The sequence below is a fragment of the Juglans regia genome, chromosome 8, assembly GCF_001411555.2.
Source record: "Juglans regia cultivar Chandler chromosome 8, Walnut 2.0, whole genome shotgun sequence".
In the NCBI taxonomy this organism is placed as follows: domain Eukaryota; kingdom Viridiplantae; phylum Streptophyta; class Magnoliopsida; order Fagales; family Juglandaceae; genus Juglans; species Juglans regia.
Window position 1 is genome coordinate 22,269,313 of NC_049908.1, and position 7,858 is coordinate 22,277,170.

The 7,858-nt window shown below is 35.4% G+C and overlaps 1 pseudogene; it reads right to left on the bottom strand.

Annotated features, from left to right (window-relative positions):
- Nucleotides 1-5,039: 5,039 nt before the first annotated feature.
- On the bottom strand, nt 5,040-7,858 carry LOC108980155 (annotated as a pseudogene).

The window sequence follows — 7,858 nt, forward strand, 5'->3', positions numbered from 1 at the left end:
TGAAGTCACCTACCACACACCAGCCTTTGTCTTCTTGTGGTTTTAAAGAACTTAGAAGACTCCAAGTCTCTTCCCTTAGGTTTGTATCGGGCTGACCATAAAAACCTGTGAACAACCACTTATCATTTCCTTGCTCTTCTTTGATCCATGCATTAATATGCCATCTGGAGTAGTTCAGAACCTCTACTTCTAGAGGTTATTTCCATAACAAGATTAGTCCACCCTTCTTCCCTAAGGGTTCAATGACCAGACAACTATCAAACTTCAACCTTCTCCTAATTCTTTCCCCACCAACCTTCCTCAGTTTTGTCTCCATTAAGAACACAACATTGGGCAACTTGTCCTCTACCAGATGACAGAGGTCTTGGACTGTCCGAGGGTTCCCAAGCCCTCGGCAGTTCCAACTCAAGGTTTTCATAATGATAGGTGGGGCTGCTGCACAGCCTCCACCTCTACTATTAGATACCCTTCAACATCCCCGACCATAATTCCTTCCATCCCTTTAGCTTTCTTACCTACTCTATCCTTCTCTTCTGTGTCCAAGCCTGATCTCAAAAACCTCTTAGAAGGTGACATGTCAGTGACCCATCCACTCTGTTTCCCTTTGTCCCTAGCCCTCCTTTTCCATGCACCTCTAACCTTCACTAAGTTACTGTTTGAATTCACCCCTTTACTCCCCTCCATCTCAATAAAACCCTTTGTATGCAACCCTTGACCCTTCGCTGTCCCTGCTCCCTCAAAGAATACAATCCCCACGTTATCATTTAGGTTCACCTCTTTACTCCCCTCTCCCTCAGGAAATCCCTTCTGCAGCAATCCCTCGTCCCTCTCTATATCTTTTGGCATAGAAAGCCCCCTCTCCCCTAACTCCTTTAAACAGCTCTCTTCCTCATCCCTATGCTCCACTACCTCCTGAGTAGCAGGAACCACTTCCACCTCTCCCTCCATACTTTGGTATGTCGCACCCTCCCTCTCTTTCTCTGGCCTTTCTCCCCTTCCCTTATCATTGTCTCCCACACTTCCATTACTCATACCTTCATCCATTGTTTTCTTGAATCTCTCTAATCTCACCTTACCTTCTTTATTTTTTTGTTTGTTCACAGCTCTCAACCAAGCACCATATTGGTGTTCCCCAATCGACTCCCCCTTACATCCCAGAGCACCATGGGCAATACATCCACACTTAAAGCAAAAATAGGGAAGCTTTTCATACCTTGCCGGGACACATAGAGTCTTCCCCTTCAAGTTGATAGTCCTCCCTCTTGCTAAAGGTTTGTGAACATCTATCTCGATTTGAACTCTAAGGAATAACCCCCACCCATTGCCGTCTTCCTCTGTGTCTACCTCCACCACTTTCCCAAATGTTCCACCAAGAAATTCCCCTATCTCCTTATTCATACATGTTAGAGGCAAGTCATGTAACTGGACCCAAAATCTGTCCATATTGAAATGCATCTGTTGCGGAGGTGTGAGGCCATCGAAGTTCACCAGCACGAACAAATAGTTATCAAAGAGCCAAGGTCTCCCCTCCAATATTCTCTGCTTGTCCTCTAGATTGGCACATTCCACCACAAAAATATTCAACCCCACCTCATGGAACTTTGCTCTACTACTGATCCTCCAAATCTTTGCCATGACAGACTCAATCACTCCCTTACTAATCTTTCTTTCCGCCCAAACTTTCCCTACTAAACTCACCTCTTCTTTATATTTTGAATCCACAGATTCAAAAGCATCGACGTCAAGATTCACTGCCTCCTCCTCAGACAGTTTCAACTTCTCCCACCGGTGCTCAAGTTCGTTCATCTTACCGCCCCCAATAAACCACACTCACCCTCGAAAATTCGTACCCTCCACCACAATGCTCACTTCCCCCGTCATGAATCTTTCTTTCCCACCAAAACCCTTATCTGCAACCACCAGCACCGTCCTCAACGTGCTGTAGAATCACTCCCGTACCCAAATCCTCCACTCCCAACCACCCCTGATTCCGTTAGGATCCTGGTGGACCCACTTCACCTCAACTCCTCCCAAAGGAAAAGCGAGAGAAGAATACTTTCCTTAATGTCTCCAACGACCTCTGACTTGGCAAAATCTTGACTTAGAAGAAGTGAACTCATAAAATATATATATACATATATATATATATATATGTAATTGACTGACGCATGGTATAAAATCATCACTTTTGTAAAACTAGTATTAATTTTCAAGTTTTCATTGAAGAGGGAAAAATTGTCCTTTCCTCTGATCTTGAAATCACTAATGCTATTAATATACATTTAACATCTTATGGAGATAATATTGAATGAAGAAGAATCAGTGGCTGCTATTATTGATTCAAATACAAAACACTGGATGTGGATTTAATTGAAGAAATATTTTCCTATGATATGAATTGCTGCTAAGAATACCTACCTATTGGTTTTTCAAATTGTCTAGATAATTGGTAATTTTACTGTAAAAAGTGCATATTATTTACGAAAAGAGATATTGGATCGAGATAAAAGCCAATCTTCAAATTCAAATTGCAAGGAAGCTGTTTGGTGTTTGGAACAAAATCTGGAAATTATCAATTCCAAATGCAGCAGAAGTTTTCCTACGGAGAGCTTGCTTAGACGCCTTATCCACTAATTTAAATCTCTTTAAAAGAAAAATAATTGAGTCACCAAACTGTCCTTTTAAGGATAAATACATGTTCTTTGGGAGTGTATAGCAGCAAAGGATCTGCAGTGTTTTCATTCAAAGAAAATTCAAGGATTTATAATTAGTACGTTGCATGCTATGGGTGGTGGCTATTACAGATGTGAAAAATATGTTTTACACGAATTTGATCAATGATTTAGAAGAGAAGCCAATGTTGATCAGATGGAGGATTGTCCATCTTTCCCTCCTTTGATGGAGTTTTATTAATAAATATAATATTCATGTTGATCCTCAAATAATAAAAAAAACACATCTTATATATGGGGATTGAAAACTCACCGGCAGTTGCGAGCAGATCTCGTAAGAAAATAAACCAAGGAATTCCTGCATGTTTTGACAAAAAATAAAAATAAAAAGGAAATAATGGGATCACATTAGCATCTGGAATCTTCAATTAAAAATTAGGTCATTATAATGCTACAAAAATGGTTTGTCGGGGAAAAGAGGGAGTAGCTGAGCTAAGTTAATGCATTGGGTGGGAATAATGGGCATTTTGGTAATAAATTAAATCTGAATGTGCATTTCGGAAAAAATATATGTGGAAGTGTGCGTTATGAAATAACCGAGTATTAAAAAGAAGAAACGGGAAGGACGTGCGACAAAGGTCTGGAATTTTTTTTTTCTTTCTTTCTTTACGACTTTATTGCAATTACAATAAAAAGTCTGGTCATGCTTCACAGAAAGGCTTTCACTATTCTAACACCAAACATAATATTATATATAATTTTTTTATTTTTTTGCTCCTACCAAATATGTAATGTATCGACTATGAGTAAAAAAATTAAATTAATTTAAGAAGAATAAAATCAAAAATAATTTAAAAAAATTTAAAAAAAAATAAAAATAAGTGTGATATATGAAAATGATGAAGAGCAAAACTCATCGAATAATATACTTGGAAAGGGAACAACAACTTTCCTAGTCTAATTGCATGTTTGGAATGCAGTGAAAAATATAACTTATAACTTTAGAGTTTATAATTTATAACTTAAATAATAAGTTCTACTATTAAAAAATTATTTATTATTTGGTAACCATATATTTAAATCACTTTTGAACATGTTATCTTTGTTTTGAAACAGATTTAAAAAATGCTTTCTCACGAGATAAAAAGAACGATTATTTGAATTTTCAAAGATTATGAGCATATTCTTGAAAATTTGAAAAGTTATAATTATCTTAAAGTTGTATGGATATTTTCATCCATTGATAGTGATATTTTTAAAATTCAAATTATATTCTGCATTATTCGAAAAAATACATTTGAGATTAAACGTACATTTTAATTTATTCGAGATTAAAAATGTTTTAATACATAACACCCAAACAATTTAATTTTTTCATTAAAAAACTTTTAAAGCTATTTAAATACTTTTTAAAGCTCTTATCGCAATCTCAAACAGACCTTAAATATTTGGTGCTACAATAAAGAAATTAACGGAAAGCTATTTCACAAATGTGTGTCATCCAACGTACCTAATATGAAGGTCCTACAGGCTAATATTGAGACTATGGTGACACATGGCATTCTATTATTGGTCTACTTAACATCCAAAAATAAAAAATATAATTATTACACCTAAATTTTTAAAATTTGTAATGAAACTAATAATGCATCTTTTTTGTATCCTAAGTACCTCAATTAAAGTCAAGAAATTTTCGAATTTCATAAGCCTATTCATGAAAAATCCCATAAGTCTCCATTGGACTTTTCTCAATTTTAGACTATTAATAAGATCCAAAATCATCCACTAAATTTTAACGGGCCAAAAATTCAAATTCTTGGCTTATGGCCCTAACTAAAATTCGAAACCAACCTCAATAAATATTAAATCATTGGCTCAACCAACAATGCTTATTAAATCAACCTCAATAAATATTAAATCATTGACATTCTCGTCTATACATCACTTTCATTAAAAAAAATACAAGAAAAGAAAAAAATTGTAAAAAGTCATGTATTATATATCTACTGCATGCTATGGTTATTTATTACTACCAATTATTAATATGATCACTTCTGAATAAAATAATATTGATGCTATCACAGATCGTGATCAAACATGACTTGCTGTTACATATTGTAAGAGCAGTTCCAATGGCTAATCTATATATATTTTTTATCTGAAAAAACTCATTACATCCTACTTTTCATATTTTAACTATCTATTTTTTAAGAGTACCATTCATGATTCAACAACTTATCTAAATTTTTTATATATTTAATTTAAAAATTAAATAAATGAAAAAAAGTAGATAGAAAATAATAGAAATAGATAGATGAAAGGAGTGAGAAAAAAAATAATAGAGAGAGAGAGAGAGAGAGAGAGAGATGTGTAAAAAATTTATACATGGATGAGTAGCATCAAACTATATTTAGATTGATACTTATTTTTAGGGCACTGCAAAGTATATATACTACAACAAGCATAGAAAGATAATTACCTTAAATTGTCGATCTTTTCTTTTTTCGTGGGCTTGAAGCAAACTTCTCTTAAAAAAGGATAAAAAGAGATAGTTCAATTTTAGAAAGACAAACAATAAAAATTAAGCAAGGCTTGATTCATCTGATTGAATTGATGATGAAGCTTGATTTGAATTATCTCTAGCACCCTTTATCTCTCTCTTTGGTGATGGTTGGAGAGGCTTGAGAGGAACTTGTAAGCATTCAACATCTCCTTCAAGCATTTTGATGACTTTCATCATTGATGGACGATCGCTAGGCTTCAATTGTATGCACCATAATGCAACTATCATCATCTTCTTACATAGTTTTCTTTCATCTCCAGTAGCATCTTCAATTTCTATATTCTTTCCATCATGGAATTGATCATATATCCAAGTGGGGAAGTAAATTTGGCTTAAATGTTCTGTAGATGCATGCAAGTTCTTTCTCCTGCTCACCATTTCCATCAATAGCATTCCAAAGCTATACACATCAGCTTTGTATGAAACGCCTCCAATATTTTTGTAAAGCATTTCAGGAGCCATGTATCCAAACGTTCCTCTTGCACGAGTCAAAGGAACGATACTATCTTCCACCGGGTACAATTTTGCTAAGCCAAAATCTGAAACTTTGGGTTTCAAATTTTCATCAAGAAGAATGTTGTGAGGCTTAATGTCAAAATGTAAAATTTGCATGTCACATCCTTGATGTAAATACTCAATCCCGCGAGCCACTCCTAAAGCAATATCATATGTTTTCTCGTAGTTGAGGATATTTGCCTCTGATGAAAAAATGTGTTTGTTTAGAGATCCGTTGGGCATGAACTCATATATAAGGGCACGCTTTGAACCATGAACACAAAAACCAACGAGTTGCACTATATTCACATGATGGATCCTTCCAATGGTTGCTACTTCACTGATAAAATCTTGTCCATTTGCTTTGGATTGGCTAACATCTTTACTGCTACAAGACGTCCACTTCGAAGTGTTCCTTTAAATACTGTGCCAAATCCTCCTTCACCCAATCTTTCCCTAAAACCTTTGGTCATTTTCTTAATTTCTGAGAAAGAGTACCTTATTGGCATGAAGTTATTTTGGCTTTGCAGAAATTCCTCAACATCATTGTACATGGATAAGTGCCTCCTTCGCCATTTATATATCAAAAATGCAATCACAGATGGAGCACCTAATACACTAATTGCCATATGCCACTCTGGAAAAGAAAATACAAAAGTTATTAGTTATACGAAAGCGATCCTAGTATTGTTGCACTATCAGTCTAGCTACCTGTTGTCACCATTGTGTCGTACATTTGAAAAAATATATAGGTAGTATTCAAAACCAATTACTCTATTTCAAAGTTCTTGTTTTATAGTTTAAGGAATGATTAATTTACTAAAACATTAAAAAAGATAAAAAGAGAGATACATGAGATTCTTACCGACCAGTAATCCAATTAATGAACTTGGCAAAGCTTCTAAAAAAAAAAATAATAATCTCCATTAAAAGTTAGCCAAGAATTGAATTAATAAAAGAATTAATGTGCAAAGATGATGCATAGAATGAATTCATCGTTAGTGAGATAGGTAGATGAGATTCTTACCGAGCAATAATCCAATTAATAAAGTTGGAAAATTATCTGCAAAAGAAGGAAAAGAATTAATGTGCCAACAATTGTTTTATTTGTTGCAACAACAAATAAATGACGAGATATATCAATCAGCATATATATAATAAATATCTCATTCGAATTCAGATCTCAAATTTATTAATTACTCACCCCGTGGGTAGCAATAAACTTGATTATGGTCATCGAGGTAGCATCCATCACAATAAATTCGGTACCATGAAAGCTCAAAACCATATGAGAATACATTACGGATGTCTGTACAGGAATTAATATTAGGATGACCATAAATTTGTCCTGGCCACGATGTAAGAGACATTTGCTCTATCGTGCATGACTCTGCCACATCCATCACATTCGCTCCATAGCCAAAAATAAGATATAAGTACCGTTTGGAATCTTGAGAAAAAGAAGAGTTGGAAGAAGACCCATATCTATTATTAATAATAGAACAATTCATAGAAGTCGTGTCCCAATGGATCAAAGAAGAAGCCCAACTCACTGGCTTTTCACAGTTCACAATAGCCACAACTTCTGATGGTACTGTTGGCATTCTTTTATTGTCACTACTCATATTTTGCAGATATTGATCCCAGTCCGGCAAACTCGAGATACTGAAATTATAATAGTTTAGAAAATAACGAGGGATGAAGGAGTAGTTATCCTCCTGAATACCTGAGTCTATAATTCGGATTGTGTAGCTGTTGTAATTGATTTGACTTACGTAGTATTTACTACCATGTAAAGATAACAACGTGTGGTCGTTGTCATCACATGAGAGCTCATACCTTTGGTCTCCGCAGTTTGGTGGATCGCCTTTTAGTCGAAACGGATAGCTGATGTTGGGGATATTGCCACAGGAAGAAGGAGGACAGTAGTGATGATTATTCTTAAGACTAGAAGCTGGAGGAACAAGGATTAAGACCAGAACAGTACTTATAAGGACCCTGAGTTCAACAGGGAAAGCCATTCCTCTTCGACCCAACAACAGAGAGAGCCAGAGATCAGAGAAAGATCGAGCTAGGATAAGGAGAGAGGGCGTGGTTTCCATAGCTTTGTTGGCCAACTTATTTGCTA